Source organism: Rhinolophus hipposideros, assembly GCF_964194185.1.
Source record: "Rhinolophus hipposideros genome assembly, chromosome: 1".
Lineage (NCBI taxonomy): Eukaryota > Metazoa > Chordata > Mammalia > Chiroptera > Rhinolophidae > Rhinolophus > Rhinolophus hipposideros.
In genome coordinates, this window is record NC_138047.1 from 78,114,251 (window position 1) to 78,135,082 (window position 20,832).

At 39.3% G+C, this 20,832-nt stretch overlaps 1 protein-coding gene across 3 annotated transcripts in view; it reads left to right on the forward strand.

Moving 5' to 3' along the window:
* Positions 1-19,286: 19,286 nt before the first annotated feature.
* Positions 19,287-20,832, forward strand: part of TET2 (tet methylcytosine dioxygenase 2) — a 107,884-nt gene continuing 106,338 nt past the window's right edge. For all 3 annotated transcript variants that reach the window (XR_013994158.1, XM_081062345.1, XM_081062346.1), the window contains exon 1: positions 19,287-19,413. The gene's annotated coding sequence lies outside the window, so the exon portion shown is untranslated. The remainder of the gene's footprint in view (positions 19,414-20,832) is intronic.

The following is a 20,832-nucleotide window of genomic DNA, read 5'->3' on the forward strand; positions in this document are numbered from 1 at the left end:
AAGGTAAATATTGCTTAGTGTAATTATAAAGGTGACTAACAGGGTTATACCTTCTGAATTCAATAACTATTGCTCAATAAAAAATTAGCATGATAGAAAAGTTGCTATGTTTTTAAAAGTTGAAACAATCTAAAAACTTTAAACATCAGTATTTCCCCATGTTCCAGGACTTCTATACACAGTATCCTAGCAAGAATAAAAATTTTGGAAGACCTGACAGGTCTGACATTTTATGGATCAAAATATCTTCTTTCAGAAGCATGTGGGAAAAAATTATAAATATTCACTTATGTAATATAGATATTAACTTTATTAGCTTTATATTGTTGATTTATAAGATTTATGTTGATTGAAAAGGACTCATAATAAGTTCCAAGAAGCAAATTATACATAAATAGTCTTCTAAGTGGTAAAGTTTTATTATATATTTATTATTATTATTATTATTATTATTATATATTTGGAGAAAAAAATCTTTGGCAGAAATTTTTAATAAGAAAACCTACTCTGTGCCCCTTTATGGAAGAAAAGAAGTTTACCAATTGTGTAGTGTAATCTCTCATGTTAGTTGTCTGTGGACAGTTTCTGAATACTCTTTTGGACCTATGGAAATAGATGTCTCTTTTATCACACACTATGATCATAATTTCAAATTTTTATGAAACAGAAAATTCAATTATGTAGTCTTCTCTAGAGAAATCTGGACATTTCAATAAAATATTTGCTATTGTAGATGTTCTCCTGGCCAAAGAAGTTGTTCTTGGGACAGATGGAACAGTCTATACTGAAAAGAAAAGTACTGGGGCTTCATAAATTGACCTTAGTCTAACATGAGGAGAACATTTTCTCCTCTCTCTATAGAATAAAGTGCTTATATATTTTCAGGGAACAATATAGTAGTAACCACACTATTGCAAATTGTGTTTGAAAGAAATTCCAGGAGGCATAGTGAAAACAGAAACACAAAATCAGTTTTCAAAGCTAAACTTTCATCTCACTGATGCCCGCCGATACCCTTCATGTTCAAAACATAAAGGGTATGTGTCCCTAGCACCATGACACTATTGATGCAGCCAATTTTCTTATGGCTAAACTTACACCTAGACATTGGTTAAAATAGAAGGGGAGTGGGGAGGTTACCTTCGCTGATGCATGAGTGGATTCATCTGAAGAAACTCAGATTTTAAGGACAATGACTTGTAAAACCACAAGCGGGTTACCCCAAACCTCGGCCACTTAGAATTGGCCACAGAAGCCTGGTTTTAAATAACAAACTCTGTCAAACAGTCAATTTGGTTTCATGCTTACCATCTTCTGCTTCTGCTCAAAGGGGAGAGATTAGTTTAGAATGTTAAGAGATGAATTTGATGAATAAATAGTCTCAGGAAGAGTATTTTCTTTTCTGGGAATGGGTCCATTGAATTACCCAAGATATTCTCAAAATTGTTAATGCAAATATCTCTTAGTCAATCATTAAGCAAAATTTCACCTGCACAATTCAGTGATCTAGATTTTTAGGTTACTCTTCCTCAGTAAAATGTGTTGAGAGTTATTGAGGGAAAAGAAATATTGTTATAAAGAAGGAAATTTCAGAAGACTCAGAAGCATTATAGATTGAAAAATAAGAAACAAATCAAAATATATAAATAGGTTAGCATCTTGATACAGGAAGACTACAATGGGAAGCCAAAGCAGGCATTATAACAGCAAAATGTTTTAAAATTTTGTAATGATAATGAGATTTCACAACTAGAAGGTAGCAAGATGGTGGTAGTATTGAATGGGGGGAATGCTACTTACTTTGAAACTTAAAAAAATTATCAATAGCATTTATTTTAAAATCATACAGACAGCCACTGAAAAATCTGGCTCATTTATTTCAAAGTTATCTTTCCTAAAAGTCTTCAATAAGAAAAATATTATTGGCATTATGTTACACAATTATTCCTCATGGTGGTGTGACACTTTGAATATTTTTGTGTAAATACCTAATTTTCAATCTTTGCTTTGCAATAGAATGTAGGTAATAGTATTTTAGCCAAATTCAGATGCAAACGGGTTGTCAAGAAATTTGATATTGTTGATTGATAGTTATTTTTGAAAATGTATATTTATATGAAAAAGGACTTCAGGTTCAAGAAATCTGTTTTTACAAATTCTTGGGTCTCTTGGGGACCCGAGTTTATAGTCAGTAATAATGTTAATATCAGAGAGTACAGTGCATTCTTTCCTTTGCAATGAAAACGCCAAGGGAGAGCTTTTTCTATAAGCAAACTGCTTAACTATTTGGAAAACCCACTGAAAAAATTAATGTGTGAAAGGTTTCACCTCTTCATTTTTGAGTTGCATGGATGTGAAGCCCAGCTTGTTTCCTCCTTTGAGTGCAAGCATCATTTAAAGCCACTTGTCTGGAAGAGAAATACACTTCCCTGTGGTAGCTTGGCCTCACTGTGTCAGCTGCTTCCCTCCACAAAATGAACTTAGATATCTTGAAGAAAAATTTGGGTTAGGTAACAATTTTCCTCATTTTGTATTTTTCTTGCCTTCTGAGGAAGTGGAATAAGTACGCAGCTTAAAAATAGGCCCTCTTTTCTTCACAGCTGATACATATTAGAGTTAGAAGACACATATTTCAATGACAGTGAAGCAAAGTGTTTAAAAGTATACAGTTTGGGGATTCCCTCCTCACCCCAGTTTGGCTCTTGTTTTCCTCCAAGGTATTAGCAGATAAAAGTTTTTCTTAAATCTTTTTTAGACTTGAGGATTTGAAGGGAGAGGAGACCAAGTTTATTACTTCCTTTCCTTTTTCATATCTGTTTTCTTACCTCGCTCTGCTTCAGAATGTTATGAAAACAACCAAGAAACAAGAACAAAGCTTATCATTCTATCCTTACATTTGTGTTTGCTTAAAGTATAGAGCTTCTAGTTCTTCCATACAGAACTGAATATTGCAGCAAAAATTCTATCACTTGCTTTATATCTTTCTGATATAAATTTTAGATTCTCAGTCACTTCCTATAATTCAATCATTATTTATAATTTTAGCATATTTCAAGACCAGTTTTAGAACACACACAATTAAATGCTTCAAGTTCTGTGTATATCTTAGATAGAATTAAATTTGTCTTTTTAAATAAGATGTTCAGGGAATTCTTATGTATTCTAAAGTCTGATAACAATTGCCATAGAGGTTGTTCCCACCATATTATGAGAGTAAAGGAAAAGTTGGATTTTTTTATTTTTGTTTTTGGTCACCTAATCTGCTACACACACACACCTGATTATTTGGAAATAATAATCCATTCTATGTGATGCATATGTAGTTAGGTTACAGGATAAACTAATACAATAAAGAGCCACAAAAATACAATGCTTTAGATAAAAACAGAGTTTATTTTTCATGTGTTGTCCTGGATAAGTAGGTGATTCCAATCCAGGAGGTCATTTAGGGATCCAAGTTACCTCTACCTTGTTGCTCTGCTTCCTCTAAAGCAGGGGTGTCCAAACTGCGGCCCGTGGGCCAACTGCGGCCCATGAACCATCGTTAATTGGCCCGCAGCAAATTCCAAAAATATATTTAGTTTACTTAAATAAACCAGGTGAGGCAATATGTTCTTCACCTCTAGTGAGTGGCACTGCTGTTTGTGTATTTTACCACATATGGCCTTTGGTAAAAAACGTTGAAAAAAGTTTGGACACCCCTGCTCTAAAGTGTTGGCCTCATCTGTATGGCCCATGGTCAACACTGGCTTATAGCATCATGTCTAGAATCCAGCCCACAGTAGGGGAAAAAGATGAAGTAGAGGACAATAAAATTTCTTTAAAAATGTGATCTACAAGTTGTATACTTTACTTTTACCTACTGGCTAAAATTAAAAGAATTTCAACAAACAGAAAACCAGCTTAGTTTATATGATATGCCAGAAGACAGCCAGAACACTTCTAATCCCAGTAGAAAATTCCTAACCTTTCTTCTTAATGTATGCCTATGTGACAGAATCAATGCTCATAAATTATTTTTAATCTTTCTATCAATAATTATTACAATTGTGGTCCTATTATCTTCCATCTTTTCATGAAAAATGCTTAACATATTCTCATCTTGGAAAAGAAAAAAGGAATTTTTACCAAATGTCTTCTCAAATTTTAATTCACAGCTAGAGAGTGAGCCAGAAATTTAGCCATTTCTTCTGTGAAATGCTAACTGGCTCAGCAAATGTATAAAAGTATACATGGATAGAATTTGCAAAGTGAAATTCAATACTAGACACTAAAGAAGAGTAAATAAAATGATGTGTATACAATAGTCATCCACGTTGTCCCCAATGATGACCCCCTAATCACAGTTACGTTTGGTCTCACTACAAACATTGGGTACAAATATAGGTACAACCAGTCACCTGACTCATTTTTCTTCTTTATTGCTTTTTGGGAATGAAATGGGAAAGACTTTTTGGGAATGAAATAAGAAAGACTTCTCGACTTGAGTCGAGAAGAGATAATCAAAACTCACTCTTCAAAATTCTCAAATCTGATCACATCCTTCCCCTGATTGAATGCATTCCATGACTTCCCATTACTCTTGGGTTCAAGACTCTCAGTTGGGAAGGCAATAAACCCAACATAAACCAGATTTCACCCCAGCCCCCACCAAAAATGTGGAAAATTTTTCATTTCACAGAATGAAAAATTTCAAGGATAGATTATCTTTAGGTTCAGCTAGATGAAGTGGCTCCAGTGATGTGGACAGGACTGGGGCTCATTCTCCACATCTGTCTGCTCTCATTTTGTCTATTTCACCTCCATTGTCAAGTAGGTTCTTCCTTTATGATAGGTGCTAGGAACTCTGGGCTTATATTCCACATTTGCAGCAAGCCCAACAGACAGAAAATGCCTCTTCCTCAGTCCTGAAACTGTCTCATTGCTTTTGAGTTGACTGGCCTTGACGTGAACATGTGATTCAGATGTCCAGAATCCATCACTAAAGTCAGAGGTGTGCAGTGTTCTGATTGCCCAGGTCTGTGTGGATGTTGACCTTCTCAAGCTGAGAGTGAAGTCAGATTCACCTAGTCACATGTAATGAAAGTGGGGAAGAGTGTAGTAGGAGAAAAAAAGGAAAAGTTGGATTTTTCCTTTGGAAAATCAGGGAGTAGACCTAAGAGAAATGGATTCTGGATAGGCCAGATCACACATATTTATTACAATTCACCTCTTGGCTGTACAATGTTCACATAGCTTTTTCTTATACTTAAAAATTTAACATTCCCCAAGCCTACATTAAGCAATAATATCATATGGAATAAAAAAACATATGTACCAGCATCACTCAAGTTTTATCCAATTACCGCATCCAACCTGAGTCCAGACTCTCTTGTTAATGTACATTCCTCATGGTTCATAAATCTACTGAAAAATGAAACATTTAACTATTTCCAACAAACATAACATACCTTTATGAGGAGGAAACAAAATAATTACCATAAAAACTACCTGAAAAAGGGGAAATGGGAGGCAGGATGGCATACAATATACTGTCTGAATATATGCTACCCTGTTGGACAGGAGCAGAGGGGTGGGTGTCTTGTCTTGGCTTTGGAGTGAATTTCTTGGGGAGCCCTTTTGTCTGCTCTTGAATCTAGCTCCTGGGGTGATTTCCCTTGTAGTTTGTCCTGCAAGGCCACAGCAGAGAAAGCCCCTGGGGCCTATGTGCTTTCTGTTTCTCATACTGGTTCTGTTAAAGTGGGTTTTACGGTTCTGAGGATTGCCTTGGGGGTTGGGCAATCACAACCCTGAGGTTATGGGCGTCAGTTTCTCTGGAAACCATACTTCCTTAAAAACTTACTAAACTGTACAGTCTGTTTTCAGTAAATTCAGTGAGTTATTATAATAACAGCAAAACGCAGTTAGTGGTTTTTGATACCTAAATCCTTGAATCTGGATGCCAAAGGGGTTGTTTCTGTCTTCTAACAATTGACTTTGATGTTCTGTCAGTGGATGGGTGGGGTTCCTGGTTTCAATCTTATTCTCCAATTTCATTCTACCCTCCCCACATTTGCTAGCACTGGATTTAGTTTGGAGCAGAAGGCTTGACTTTTCAAACTCCAAAGTTAAAACACTTCTGACTCTCAGCTGTCCGAGATTTCAGGATAAGGGCTAAAGGGCTGCTGTGAGTATTTCCCCTGATTCCAGAGGAATCCGGTTTAACTGTAGCTTGTCTCTTTCATAAAGGAACTTACTAAACCCCACAAGAAGGAACCAATGCATTCCTGATTTTTTTCCAAACACGTCCTCTAATCTCCAGTCTTAGTAGGCCCATGTTTTGAGCCCAAGATACCACAGACAGCAAGTTAATCAACTGTTGTGTTAATTTCTCAGCTAAAGAAAGAGAGGTCCTCATTTCCTCTTCCCTACCAGGATTCAGCTATTTCCACACTTTAGAGTCTGTTACTTACCACACTTCAGTTCTTGTGCCATAAAAAAAAAAAAAAAAAAAAAAAAAAAAAAAAAAAATCAGGACCCTTCCAGATCTAAGTGACTAAAGTATATTTAAACAGGCTTGCTTGGTAAGAGGAATTTACTGGTTCACAAAACTGAAAAGTTATGGAGATCTGTTCAATGACGTCAGTTGGACTCCCCTCTTCCTCTCTCAGCCCCAGTTCTCTCTGTATTGGCTACACTGGAGGAGAGACACTTCCTTTGAAAGTGTAGATGAAAAAAGGGGTTTTATGGAAAGTAACCTCACAGGGTGATCAAACCATAAATTTCCAGCTGGACAGGTCATGGCGGGTAGTCACATCCCAGACCTATAACTTCTTCCATGAAAGGTTTGAAGCCAGCCCTGTCCATTTTTCCTGTGCATACATCTTAACACACCTTGGAGATGCCGGAAGGAATACCCCTGGGAGAGGATATTAGCCTTCAGAGAGCATATACTCTTGGTAATTATCCTGAAATCCAATCCCCACCTTGCTGTCTCCAATCTTCCTTAAGTTGCCTCTTTCATTTCAAATACATAAAAGAAGCTGCAAAACTATGATTCTCCAGAGCATTGGAGATCTTGCTCCCCAGCATGTGATGTCAGGCTTAAATATACTCTTGTAAGAATTCTCTGCAAGTTTGGACATTTCTTATGTTGACAAAAAATCAAGCTTTTTCCTCTGATTGCCACAGCTTTAGGTTTATATCCCCTAGTGCTAGCAATCACGGTAGAAAGAGAATAATTGTCCTCAACACTCCCAGCAAAAGGCCCAGAGTTAGCCTTATTGGTTCTGATTTGCCTGGCTTTTGTTGTGTTTCCAGCTTAATAATTCGTGTGGAAAGAAGCAGAGGTTATTCTTGATTGGCCAAGGTTTGTTTAACATGTGCTGGCTCCTTAGCACAAAAGGTGGTCTAGCTTTCCCTGAGCCTCATGGTTTGAAGGTTGGTTCCCCAAGGATAAATCATAGTGTCATTACCTGACAAAAAAGAGAATGGTCTGAGCAGGTGAAATCAATAGATAATAGATAATAGAGTCACAAAAGTGACTCACGACTTCATGCGACCTACATGAACTCTACGTTCTGGCCCCTGTCCGCCTTTGCAGCCTCATCTGATGGCATTCTCCAGCCACACTGGCCTTATGCCACTTCCATTTCTGTTCCTGGATCTGCCATCTGCTGCAATGCCCTCAGCCTGGAACAAGACTCCTCCTCATGCCCTGTTCAATTGGTTCATTTCTACTCTTATTTCAAAGCTCACTTATCACTTCTTTAAGAAAGGCTTAAGTTGACTTCTACACTGAGTTTTAGCTTTCCTTTATCTTCCCCCTCCCCAGCTCCCAAACTTCTTCATAGTGTTTGTCACACTTGCAATTCAGTATTTAATTGTGTAATTACTTTTAGCTCTATGGGGACAACATTTCTCTGTCTAAAAGTAGTAGTCATTGAGTGAAGAAACAAAGTGCATGAAAAAGTGGGCAAACTGAAGGATTGTGTGGAACTGGAGATCATTGTTTTTCTCCCGTTAACCTCTATATTCCTGGATCTGCTTTTCTTCCGACTCTCCTTGATGCACCAATATCAATTTTTCCTAATGTTGTGTTCACTATTGTCTTAAAGAGAAGATATAGTTGCATAGCAACAAATGACATAGCAAAACTGATTTTTCATTACATGTTCTGGACGATATAGTTGCTCAGTGCAGAGTGCACAGTCTCTGAAATAGACAAGCCTGAGTTTTAGTGTTAGTTCAGCCATGTACTAGCTCTTTGATTGTAGAAATTTACTTATTCTCTCTGAGCCTTTACTTGTCTGTAAGTTGCAAGTAAGATCTACCTTATAGGGTTCTTGTAAGAATATAAAAATAATACATTCTTTATGCCCAGCACTCAGTAGGCAATCGATATTGGTATATATTCTTATGATTATTCTTGGATTACAGAACTGTCACTGTAGTAAGAAGCATGGGCTAGAAACCACAGCCATCACTGTACATCACCCAGATGGAGAATCTCTTGCCACCACCTAAAACCTTTATGTATGTATTACCTATAGCTCTCAACAATACACCCCTGTATTTTAAAGGAAGCTCTGACTTCTAGAGTTTTATGTCACATTATCGTCATCATCTCAGCCTTGTCCAAATCATCAGAATGTTATTCATAATACATTTCGCAGACTCCATTCCTCTGTCCCTCCAAAACAATGATAAAACTTGTGAAGATAGTTCAGAGGGCCCTCTAGAGAGGGAGAGGTGGAGGGAGGGCACAAAGAAATGACCTCCTTTAGCCTTTGTCACTCACTACTATACCCTACATAAACCATAAAAAAATGAAAAGAAAACATGCTCAAGTCTCTCCCACCTTAAAACAATTTTTTCTTCAACCCCACATCCCCCTGTCACTACTTTGCTATCTCCTTTCTCCTCTCTTTTGCTAAACTTCTTTAAATAGTCATCTGCACTCCCTATCTCCACATCCTCACTTCCTGTTTATCCTTAACCCTGGGCAATCTGGCTTCTGTCACCACTATTCTACTGAATCTCCCTTTGCCAAGGATTGCAATGAATGTACCACTGTTATATCCACAGGACGATTCTCCTTACTTGTCTCAGGTGACAGCTCAGTAGTATGTGGAACTACTAAGCAAGCCAGACCTCCTTGGTGACACTTGTCCTCAGTTGGCTCCCACACCACCACCCACCTCCAGTTTCCTCCTTTCAGGGCTACTTTTCTTTCTCTCACGCCTCAAGGGCGCTCCTTCTCTGTTTCTCTCCTGGAGCTCCACTTTCCTTCTCACTCAGAGCCTACAGTTATCTTCCTCAACTGCCATCTTTATGCAGATAACTCACAAATTTATAACTCCAGTCTGAATCTCTTTGCTAGGTTTCAGGCTCTGATGTCCAACTGCTGGCTGCACACCTCCACATGGATGGCCTTCCGGTGCCTCAGACTTCACCTTTTCCTCACTGATTCTGTTTTTCTCCCATAACTCCCAAACGCCTATTTCCAGGTCTTCCTCTCTTCCTGTTATTTCCATCTGTAGTGAAAATCACCACCAACCATCTCATTGGCCAGGTCAGAAACCTGGGTGGCATCTTTGAGTCCTGTCTAGCCCTGCATCAGAGCAGTTACTATGCTCCATTTCTTCAACTCTGTGAAACTATAGACCACTCCATTGTTCTCCTTCCTGGTGCCTAATCTCTAATGCAGACACTCTAATTTTTCCTACCTAAGTGACTTCCATCTCCTTACTGATGTCTTAGCCTATGCTATTATGTTCTCTTAATCCATTCTCATCACTACAACTATAGAGCTACTTTCAAAGTCCAAATCTGATCATTTTCTTCTCTTTTAAAACCCATTATTGATTTTGCATTGCACTTTGACCATGATCCAAATCGCTTGCCATGATTTACATGAATCCTCACGACCTGGACCCCAATCATGCTGCAGCCTGAGTATTCACACTCTCCCTCTGATGTTCTCCACAAGTCATTTGGAGTGTGTTTTATTTCTTCAAGCATGTCATCTGCTGTTGTGCCCCTGTTCTTCACGTACTGTTTTATCTCCACCAAGTACTCTTTTCTGACTTTCCACTTGGCCTGAATAATTCCTATTCATCCTTAAGATTGCAGCTTAAATGGTTGCTTTCATGAGAAGTTTTCTCTGAACCTGCAACTAGGAGTTCAGCATCCTTCCTATTGCACCCAGAATACTTTTCTTCACACATTTGACATGGATTTATCATTGCCCATTTACATGTTTTCCCCCATTTGACTCTAAGCTCTGTAAGGGCAGGGGACACATCTTGTTCACTATTACATCCCTGAATAAGAGAATTAAAAAGTATATTAATGTGAGAATAATGCAGTGAGCCATCACAACAAAGTGTAGTCGTAACATAGAATAAGGCAGAGAGAGCAGAGCATGGGAAATGCCACCACTAATGTGAAAACAGAATGAACAGACATGTCATTATTATAACACTCTTTTGAGGGATGTTCTATGACCGTATTTCCATCCACTTCTGATCCTTCTGAGTTTTGAGGCTTTCCCAAGCAGTCCCCATAATGTCACCATTTGACTTGGTTTAGTTATGGTCATGCATTGATTATACCGCCTCTCAAGAATGTGAAAACTAAAACACAAATGACACATATGATAAACTATGATAAATTAGAAATTCAGACTTGAAGAACCATTTATGCAATGGAAAAGGAGACTAACCATCCTTCATTTCTAAAGTTCTGTGAAAACATTTTTGAGAAGGTATCCTGACTGTGTGAGTTTTCATTTATCTCAAATCCTTTGGTAAGCTTCTCCCCAACCTCTGAATTCATAGCACAACATTTTAATGAGCAAAGATCTCAAAAGATCCCAATAAAAGAGTGGGCCTATAATTATTTCTCATGTCACCAAAACTATGCTTTTGAATTTTATGTGTTGCTACCAAAATCCACACCCTCCATATAGGCTGCCACACATGAAGTCTCTAAAAATGTAAAAGTAAAAATGTATGATATCAAGTAAAATAAATAGTCACCAAGAATTAACAATTCTACAATAAATTTATCTATGTAAGCTTTTCTTCTAAAGACATAGGATATATGGTAAAGTGTTATTGCTTGGCAAGAAGCCCTGTTAGAGAGCACTGTCATTTGCAAAAATTGTATAAAACTTGTCTTTTCATGAAATAGTTTAGGGCAAAAATTTTACTCATTCCAGATTGTGTGCATAAAGTTTCATTCTGAGTTTTGGTTTCATTAGAAAATCTGTGAGTTTGAAACTCTGACTGAACATAAATCTATCAAAACCCACCCTGTCCAGCCCTACTCACTAAAACAAAAATTGTTTCAATTAACTACAGATATTTAAATATATATTTGCTCTTTATGAAAATGTGAGTCTATGTCTTCTTGTCTAACAATTTTTCTTCTTTAAATTCTCTCTCTCTCTCTCTCTCTCTCTCTCTCTCTCTCTCTCTCTCTCTCTCTCTCTCTCACACACACACACACACACACACACACACACACACACACACACTCCTACCCAAACATCTTTTTTTTTTTTTTATGGCATGAGAAGGGAGAAATCAAGGAAGAGCTCCAATATTTTATCTTTCAAGACTTTGAGTAACTTGTTATTCTTCCCCTGAGAAATGTTTTTAGGGAATAGATTAACTTTCACCTCACATTTGGAATGAAAGAATTTCTACCATAGTGGATGGCCTACTTAAAATAATGAATAATCGAAACACACTTTTTCTAAATGTTTCTGTTACTGTAGCAGTTTCCTCTGTGTGAGCACAGGCAAAAAATGAAAAGGTGATCAGACTAAGATACAATGTCACAAGTTGATCGGAGCTTCTTTTCTGCCCTCAGGAAGGAATTAAAGTTGGTTTATTTGTTTCCCTTTGGTTTGTAAAAAGAACATTAAAGAAGGCTTAAGTCTGAGAATGTATCACCTGCTGTGTGACCCTGGGCAAGTTACTTAATCTCTCTGACATGTCCCCTCATGTGTTAAACACATGTTCTCTGGTGCTAAACAACTAAAATAAGTTGTGTCATAACTGTCTTACCTATTTTCAAGAGGACTGTTTATGCTAAATGAGATAATGCATATGAAAGTTTTTATTTTGTTGCTTTTTATTTTTGTAGGTTTTCAGTAGCAGAGTTTACACTACAATCCGAGACTGTGCCCTTTATTTATATCAGACTGAGTTTAACACTTCCAATAAGTATGTTTTAATTAGTTTCTCTTTTTAATTTTTTAAATATATCTCTTTTATGAGTTCATACTACTTTTACCTTTAACAGCAGCCCTCACCCATCAAAATTATTATTTTTACCCTTTCCTGAGTTTTAAATGTAGAGACTCTTCTTTCTTGTTCATGAGAAGGCAGTGACTATTGATGTTTTATGATTTAAAGAGATTCAGGAAAGCTTCCTTCATTAAAATAAGTATCATCACTTGGGTCACACCCACCTGACAATCCCCACCCCACCCCCAAGAAGCTAAACACACCCTTCTCCAATATGTTTCACTTCCTTCTTTCTCCCCACCTAGTCTTACTAGGGTCGGTGATCAAAGATTTCAGAGAAATAAAAATTAGGAGCCCCCCCCATGAAATGCTCCTTTAGGATTTGTTTTTGATGTTCTGATTTAATGTGTGTGTGTGTGTGTGTGTGTGTGTGTGTTTCTTTTCAACTTCTCCAACTTTTCTTTCAGGAACCCCTATTTTGTGGTCACTGCTTGGATATAATTTATTCTCTTGAGGATAAAAGTCATTGTCAAATGCAGAAAAATTGTTTGGCAATCAACCCATGTTCAATTTAGAGACCTGCCTAATTACTGACCAATCAAGGAGGTTTTCTGCCAAACAATATTAATATTGTGCTCTAAGATATAAAATGAGAAAACAAATTAAACAGAGATTGGTAGAGCAAGTTTTGCAGGAAGCTACTTGGCCTCTCACGCTCCCACAGGCTCTGAGTTGGCGCTGAGTCAGATCTCATTAGCTTTTCTCACACATCTCTAGAAAGTATGAAAACACAACAGAATATATGAAGAAAACTGGATGTCAAGTAATGGCTAGCCTGTTTCCTTTCTTATTGTTCTTTCTTTTCCCTACAGACTATTGATAAGAAAGGGATTAACTTAACTCTTGGGGGTCTAAGATTTGTGTATTCCCTATAGCTCTTCCTTTCAGGAAGAATTACACTAATAGTTAATATGATGCTCTATCATATACTCCTAAACGATCACATGGCCATTAGACTGGAAAAAGAAATAAGAATCAATTTGTCTAATTGTCTAAAGAATGGTTTAAAAATTTTAGAAAAATATGACACAACTCATAGTTGCCTCAAGAACAAAAATTCCGAAATGTTCTTCACAAATGGAACTCAGGCAGCTTTCAATATTTCTTTTTCCCCACCTCATCAGGGTATCAGCCCTATCATTTTATTTTACCCTTAATCTCTCCCTTTCACTACTGATAATCTGGGTCATTCTTGGACTGCTAATTATTTACCTCCTTCTCAGGGATATACATATACATATACAAATATATATACATATACACATATATATGTATACACATATATATGTGTATATATACGTATATATGTATATGTACGTATGTATATATATGTGTATATATACACATATACGTATATATGTATGTGTGTGTGTGTGTGTGTGTGTGTTTTGTTTGTTTTTTTCCTTACTTGTCAGAAGAGAAGGACTTAGAAGGACTTAATCAACCTGAAACACAGACAGGGAGTCACACACAGCTTTGCTAGATCTTTGGAAAGGTGTGAAGGCTCCCCCAGCCTAGAGAGATACATTTGCTCCACAAATGACAACACTGTGTGCCTATTAGGTGTATGTAAAACTTAATTGTTTTCATTGTATTTTAACCCATTAAGCTATACTTGTGATTTTTAAGCAGATTCGTACATCTGGTTGTGAATCTGTTGAAAAATACTGTTACTCCAGCCCCATCCCAGACCTCATTAATCAGTCTCCAAGAGGCTGGTGGGAGTAGAGGAGTGGAACTTAGTTATGCATATTTTCCAAAAGCTCCTCAGATGATTCCGATTTGTTTTCCCAGAGGAAAGATTTCATGCTACCCCCTTCTGAGGACTTGTTCCCCAAAGATTCACATGTCCTATTAATGCTTTCAGTAGGTGGCGATCTTTCCACCTGCCAGCTTCCCTGTTTGGCAGGAATGAACCCCTAAGTCATTCAAGGAAGTCGGGAGCAGATCAAGGGTGCTGCAATTCCCTTTCACCACACCCATTTGAAAACAGATAGCAGAGCTTATCTTTCTAAACCATTTGTTAGTGGGGTAAGACATATGTTAAAGTAGTTGGGGCAGGGGAGTGGTGGGGGTGTGGTATCACATTTATTACACAAATGTAATCATTGTTCCAAAGAGTTCAAGCATGACAACTTTTTAGCATAAAATTGGAAACTGAAGAGAAGGGGAGAAAGCAAATGGTGAGAAAAACCAAGTAGATATTTAGACAAAAGAGGTTTTTGGGTTTTGTTTGTTTGTTTTTATGTTATATGAAGAAGAGGTGAAAAATACTGATTTTATTGCTAAAACAAAACAAAACACCTAATTGTATGAAAACCTACCATGGTGTACACATAGATAGCTATACCTACTAAACGGGGAGATAGTACAGTGTACTTGCAAGGAGGTGAGCTTTAGAATCAAATAAACCTTGATTTAGACTTGGGTTCCAGCTTTTTAATCCCAACTTGGTTCCTCAATCCTTAATTCTCAATAAGATATTACTTACCTTATTTGGTTGTAATAAGCATTAAATTCAAAGAAGAAAGGGGGTAGAGTTATCACCCCAGTGTTTGGGATAGCCAGTATTTAACAGATAGTATTACCAATGGAGTACTAAGATATGTACTAACATATGTAGATGGTGAGTTGTTGTTTTTGTTTGTTTGTTTGGTAACAAAGAATATGCAGAATTATTCTGAGTTTTGAAGGGAAAATTCCTATATCAGTCAGTACTAATAATCATGAGAAAAATTTAGAGGAAGGTGAGCAGAAAAATATATGGGGATAATTTGGGTAAAATGAAAAAGGCCTGACCTTGAATTCACAAAACTTGCATTTGAGAGGTGCTCCTCTATTCACAGACTATATAATCCTGAGAAAGTCACTTAACCTCACTTTTCAAATGTATGAGATGGGAATTATTAAATGCTAATTTGAATATGGCATATGATTTTGACTATTAAACATAATAGTGTACACTTTATCATAAAAAATCCAATAGTGTACAAAAATGTTTTAAAAACCATAAAATCCTATATATAAGATGGTGCTAAGGTAATTGCTAATAGCTAAAATTTATTCTTCACTGATGCTCATCATTAAAGTTGAAACATTATGCTCTCAAAAGAAAATGACATAGTGAGTTACCAAATTTGAATAAGAAGAGCAGTTATAGTATTGTGAAGTTAGAATTTATAAGAAGAAACGATATTGATATTAGCAACATATTTACAATACTCCTGGAGGCATTTCTGTGATGTTTGTCCCACTAATGATCCTAATATTCTTTTTTATAATGGCTTTGGCAATATTTTAACAGGATTAAACTTGAATTTCACCTGATATTTCATTTTGCCCCCCCCCCCCATTAAATCAGTACACACTTTGGATTGCTCTTGATTTAAGTAAGATAGGATTAGAACATTTGTATCTATTTCTTTAAATTTTCCAAATCACAGAAAGAGAAATTAACAATATGAAGAAAGTTCAGAGAAAAAGTAAGCAGAAATCATAATAATAAAAGAGACTCTATCAAGACTGTTGTAATATTATGACCCCTGGCTTTAGACAATAATGATTTTATTGATAATAATTTATATCAATAAGTTAAAATGTGTCTAAATGTTTAATCTATTACTGATTTTTAAAATTAGCATTCTGTAATCCCTATGTTAAATATGTACCTTCGAATGATGTGCAGTAATGTCACCAGACCAAAGGAAACAAAAAAGCCCCTTCACAGCAATGACTGCTATGTTGTTTGAAGGTCAGTGTCTTTTAGGCATGCAGAGAATCTTCATCAGGTCATACTTCAGAAATATGTTTTCAGAGATGGGATGATTTAATGCTTTTATTAAACCACTATAATTACTTCAAAGCAGTATGTATCACAACTATTTCTCTTTGTTAAAGAGATCAATCCTTAAAACTTCCTGTGCTGCAGGTGGGGAGGAAATTAAGAATTACCTATTATTTTTTTGTTGTTGTTAGTACAAGAAATTTGCATTGTAAAGCAAGCTGCTGTTGTCAGCTCTTTAATGGACAGAGCAGACAGGAAGCTGTCTCCACTCTAAGAGGCTTAGAGACTGAGCAACTGAGTTAGACAGCAGGTGCCCAGGCCAATCAACTCAATTTTCTAACACAGAATAGCATGTCATGGAACTTGTTCTATTAGTCTTTTTTTCCCTGTTAAAGAAGCAAGGATTTCTTGTGTGGAAGCAGTGCTATTGGTAGTTTGGGGGGCGGGGGAGAAGGTAAGGAATTTGATAACAATTGACAGTTGTTAAGACAGTAAATTATCTTTTAAAAATAGATTATCCACACCTATAGGAAGAATCTCAAGAATGCACACAATTAATAAAAGCTGGCTCTGAATTACATATACAAATGTGCACTAATGTCCAGTAAACAACCGATTGTGTACACTATATCTTTTCCTTCCCAGAAATAGCAACTAAGAGTTTTTTTATAATCAACAAAATATCACTAAAATATTTTACATTTGGAAATCTTCAGAATTTTACTTTCTTTTGCTGTTGAAAAGTCATAAAAGCCAAGAGGAGTAATGTATTTTCTTTTAAATTAACAAATGTCATGGTGGTTAAGGGTGTGGTGGGGGTGCAGAGAAAGAAGTTGGCAAGGAAAGGTTTAGGGCCTGTTGCAAAACCAACTGCAAGCCAAGAATGATTCCAGATAGACAAGAACCACCTGTTACAACACAGAGAGAGAGACTTTAAAAATGAAATGAGAAGGAGGTAACCTTAAAGACCATTTTTCCAATTACCTTATAAGTAACCAAGGGAATGTACAGATGTTTATATGAGACATGTGACTACAATATTTGCCACATTATTTGAAGACGTTATATATTTTTAGTCAATCAAGAAAAACTCTTAGAAGTAGATGTTTTATGGTTGGTAATAGTGATAACTACCTGGGCACTTACCTAGTGTCTTATTTAATCCTCACAACAACCCTGTTGTTTTAGAGGGTGTTTAGTAGATGAGAAAACTTAACGGAGTTAAGTACCATGATCAAAGTCACACATTTAGTAAAGGACAGAGTCAAGATTAACTTAGGTCTGTTGGATTCCAAACCGCACGCTTTCAATAATTCTGCTGTACTGTGCACTACATAAATGTATGTCATAGTCCTTGGAAAACTTTACTTTTTGGACTTGAAAAGCAAATCCAAGGAATCTCCCAAACAGTTTAAAGTTCATTAGCAATTGCCAAGACTTTGATGACACACTAGTGTACAATTAGAAAAGATGGGAATTCATTTTCACCGAGTGAAATGCTTAGGGGAAAGTGAGCGGATTTTGCTTAGCCTACTCAAACTCAGAAACCTGAGTTAACTTTGTCTCAAAATGGAATAAACAATGTTTCGTTAGAACAAACTTTAAACATTCTTCTTAGTAACAATGTGACACATAGAGTTCCTTTTAACTTTTTCCTAAGAGAAAATATTCCAATTTCATAAAATTAGCGGAAGATTTTACTTCTAAAGAAATTACAGACACAGAAAAGAGGGATACACAACATAGCCTCTTTTGACTTAAGAGTAGTGTGATCACAGTGTAGTGGTCCCATAAAAGATGTGCTCAAAACATCTATTTCAAGTTTGAATGTCCGTAACATGAGAACTTGTTAAAGATAGAAGGCAAATCCCCAAAACGATCAGATATAATGATTCATATGGGCTTTGTTCTTTACCTTCAAATTAAAAAGAAAATAGAAAAAAGGAGCTGTAAAAGGAGGGGTAAAACTAATCGGCGATAGAAAACAAAACAAAACCCCCCTGTCAATGGACAGGCGTAGTTATGGAGTCCCACAAGTCAGGGAAAATCGGGTGTCCGTCATAGGGAATTTTGTTCCTTTGGGGTCGATTTCTTCGTTAATCTTATGGGTGGATTTTGTTTTTTCCATAGTAGAGACTCATATGGGAGAAAACTTAAGAATTTGAAGGTGCAGGCGTGTTTCTTACAACCGAATCTAGCGAGAAGTCGAGTCACTGATGAGAAATTCATCTTGGATTTGTGGGAATCCCTCTCCTTCCCAGCCCACGTGCCCAAAGTAAACAGAAGGTGGGCCGGGGAGGGGGGGAAGCGGGGCCTGGGTCAGTTTCCTAATCTGTCGAGTCTCTAACACTACAGACCCCTAACGCACTTAGGGCATGCCCTCAGCGAACTGGGGAGTGCTTTGGCTCCGCAAGACTAAAGTGACAGTGGGGAGAGGATGCCCAAACCGGGGCGGGGCAGGGGGACCGGACACCTACCCGGGGATGGGAGTGCGGGCCTTTGCAGCAGGAGGTAGGTGCGCGAGGGGCGTGCTCGGGGATGCCTGCAAGGAAGCGGGAACAAGGGCTAGTGTGAGGCGGAGGTGGGTGCGCGCGGGGGCGAGGGGTGCGCAGTTCCCTAGCAGCGGGTGGTGGAGTGCTGTACCAACACAAAGTTTAAAAGGTTAACCTGGGGTCTCGCATCCCGGTGCCAGGCACCCACGCCACCCCGGCCGCGCGCCTGAACCCGGGGTGGAGACCTGTCGGCAAGTCCCGGGGTGGTCCGGGTCGGGCCGCGGCGTCCGGGGGCTGGACCTTCCCCCGCGCCCGCCCCTGCCCCGCGCTCGGCCGGGCGCGCCGCTCCCCCCGCTCCTCCCGCTCCGCGGCGCCAGGGAAGCCCGGCTTGGACCGCGCGCCCCCGTGTCCGGCCCCGGGTGCCTCGGCCTTGGTGCGGGACGCCCCGGAGGGGGGCTGACTCCCGGGAGCCGGGGCGGAGGGGCCCCGGGCGGTGGCGGAGGCCGGGCGGAGGAGGAGGACAGCGGGGTGCGGGAGAAGGAGAGGCGGCAGGGGAGCAGAGCTCGGGCAGCCGCCGCCGCCCCACGAGCCAGCGCTGCGCGCCCAGGCCCGGCTCGCATGCGAGTCACGTCCGCCCCCTCGGCGCGGCCGCCCCGAGACGCCGGCCCCGCCGAGTGATGAGAACAGACGTCAAACTGCCTTATGAATATTGATGCGGAGGCTAGGCTGCTTTCGTAGAGAAGCAGAAGAAAGCAAGATGGCTGCCCTTTAGGATTTGTTAGAAAGGAGACCTGACTGCCACTGCTGGATCGCTGCGAGGCTGCGGGACGGGAACGAGGTCAGAGCGCGTCTCCTTTGCCGCGAAACTCCCTTTCCTCTCCCCCTCGCTTTCTCCCGGGCTCCCAGGGAGAGGGGAGCACACCCTGCAGTGTCACCCCGATACCGAGAGGGAAGAGGGAAGCTTCACAAATTACTGGAGCCTCTTCAACATGGCTGACAAATATAGTTTTAATTCTCCCCCCCAGCCCTCCTTACGCCTATAGTTCTGTGCTCTTTTCTTTCTCCTGCGATGATGGCTCGTGTCCTCCTGACCCGGAAAACTTACCTTTGTGACTCCGACCAGCCGGTTTCTCGGCCTTTTATCCTCTGGAAAGTGATTTTTCTTTGCTGCCCTTTCTAGGATAGTTCAGCTTTGGGGGGGCACTCCATTTCCCTCTAATCCCCCCACTCCCCTTCCTTCGTGTAAGTCAAAGGAGTCTCTGGTCTATCCTAACCCACCCTGGGAAGAACAGTGACGGGAGGTTTTTTGACCCTTTTCTGTGCTGTCGGTCTGGGTCTGGGTCTGGGTCTGCGTCCGCCCCTTCTACCCCCGTGTCCCCTTTTCGGGGGGCGTACTGAGCGAATGTCACGGGGAGTGGAACTGGAGTACACCGAGTGAGGTTTTGTTTTTCCCTTAAGTCCGCGCGTTTTGTTAGTGGTGCCGAGTGGGAGAGGAAAGAATAGTTGCTCTGGTCACCCAAACAAGACCAGAACCCACTTTCTGAAGATACATCAGCTCTGCGATGGGCCATGCCTTGCAGCCTGGGGAATGTTGTATAAGTGAATTTGTGGGCCAATCTGTGTCCTGGCTTTGTGCTTCTCCCGAATCCGCTCCTTTGGGCTCCCCGTAAGTGACAGGCAGACACAAAGGCAGGCGCAGGCCTGGGGAGGGGGTGGGCAGGAGGGGGAGCGGGGAGAGTTGCGAGACTGCAAGGTCAGGGGCGCCGAAAGAAATGAAACCCAATCCCAGCAAAGAAGCAGAGAAGTAGAGAGCAAATTTCTAACAGTCCCGTCCAAATTTCTCTTTCTCTCTTGGCTGCTTGGGTCTTTTATCTCTGCCTTTCTCTGTGTCTCTTTTCTCCCCCCACCACCCCACACAAATCTGATGAATCTTTTCACTGGGGCTGCTTGGCTAGTGTTATTAAGCTAACAGAGTTTATATGGAGAGTTTTCTACCTATGGTAAAATAAAGTGTGGCCTGGATAGACTCCTGGGAAGGTAGAATATGAAATACAGTGGCTATTGCTTTCATGACACACTTTTAGTTGCGTGGAGTGATTTCCCTCCTTCTTCATCTAGTGCTTAGGAACTGAAAGAAGGGCTGTTTTCCAGTTGTTTGCTTAAAATTTAGTTAACTGTTTTTATAAATTTTTATATTTGCCTGTCTGCGAAGTAGGATACATCTATGCATTTCAAATCTCAAATCACATATTTTAAT